Consider the following 1,744-nt stretch of genomic DNA (forward strand, 5'->3'; position numbering starts at 1 on the left):
GGTCCTGAGGTCGAGCAGCATTCTCACTGATCTGCGACCCATGTTTGCTTTACGGATTATTTGTTGCTTTGTTTGTATTTTTTGAAGCTTGATATTTGCTGCAGTGCTGAGAGAAAGCGTTGATGATGGGAACGCACCCTTGACTCGTGGTTTCTGAGGGAGCAGCGGTCACGCTTTACTCTGTTAATTCAGAGTATTGTGCTGAAGAGGGGTTGCTAAGCAGCCGCAGGGGAATGAGTGGGATTTAAACCGGGGGGTGATTTGGAGCTACAGCACTCATCTCTGTTTCTGTGATATGATTTTTTTAATGCTAATATTATGCATGAAATTGAAAAGTTGTGTGGATTACTTATCATGGGAGTGTAGATAGATATTTCGTATTATTAGATTAAAATTTGGATAATTTTATGAGGATGTATGTGCTATGTTTCTTTATTACAATTAAATAGATTTGAGTGAATCTTTGTTGTATACAGAAGTCCATTCCCTGGTCCTCGCTTGGGGATTATTCTCATCCCATATGTGCTCTAAACCCTGTTTCTTATTCATCTCACTCATCCTCTCATTACAGCCAATTTCCAAGCCTCTTGTCCTCACTTCATTTCCCGTCCGTGCGCTACTCCCTTTTTAGATTATATCTTCCGGAAAGGGTGGAATTTCCATAATAAGAGTATATGGGTCCCAGTTGAGCGTAACGCTAAATTGATAAATTGTGTTGTTTTGCATCTACAAATTGGTCTGGTAAATTAAGACATTTTGATTTTAGTCATTTATCTTCTCAACAGATGTGCGTGCATCTGGTATCCAAACATTGTTCCTGGGATGTGTCATTTTGCAAACCAGCCAGAGAATTTGCTGTCTCAGAATATGCATTGTTGGATTGCCTTGAAAGCAAACACTACAGACCTGAAGCACTCTGCAGAGTTATTATCCCTTTGCACACAGTAATAGTCTGCCTTACCCTACTTCCTCTCCTTCCAGGCACTTTTTGACCTCTCATATTTTTTCAGATAAAAGAGGCATAAGTATGAACTGGCTGTCTTGAGGTAACAAATATACCTCGCTTTTCTGGAGAAAAAAATCTTAATGTAAGTGACTTCTTAAAAAAGACTCTAAGCTCCCTTCTTTTCTAATTAATTGATTATTTGCTTGATTTTGCTTTTTTATTGCATGTATATATACCCATCGATTCCTTATTAACGGTACGTTAACTCATCGCAATTTACTGATTGATAATTATCCAATAGGGGTTTATTGTTTACTGATGCAGCAACTTCAGTGGCACTGAGTCTGTGAGCCTCTGGAGACAGTAGGATAAGAAGACCATAATACAAGTTGTAGCTTGTATTAAGAGTATGCAGTCTAAATGAAAATGCAATATCATATTATTCACATTAGTACACTAACCACCATTGTGCATCCTGAAGGGGCCAGTTGCACACAGTGAGATGCTGTAGTTTCCTGTAAGGTGCAATATGTAAAATACAAATACACACTGGATACAAGCGCAAGTTCAATTGGTTTCCCATGCACAGATGTGAACAACCTGAACAGAACTTCCAATAGTTTCCCAGAGATGTGGTGTCTGCTGTGTGGACTACTTCGTTGCTGGGGTCCTGGCGCCCACGTGCGTATCATTCGTATCTCAAACCGTTTGAGGAAGTTGAGGTCGAGGTTCTGCAAATAACAAGCTGCAGCCGCCTTGCGCCGGCGGCAGGTGGCGCTGCACGTTGTGAACGGGTCA

The sequence above is a fragment of the Pungitius pungitius genome, chromosome 2 (assembly GCF_949316345.1).
Source record: "Pungitius pungitius chromosome 2, fPunPun2.1, whole genome shotgun sequence".
NCBI lineage: Eukaryota > Metazoa > Chordata > Actinopteri > Perciformes > Gasterosteidae > Pungitius > Pungitius pungitius.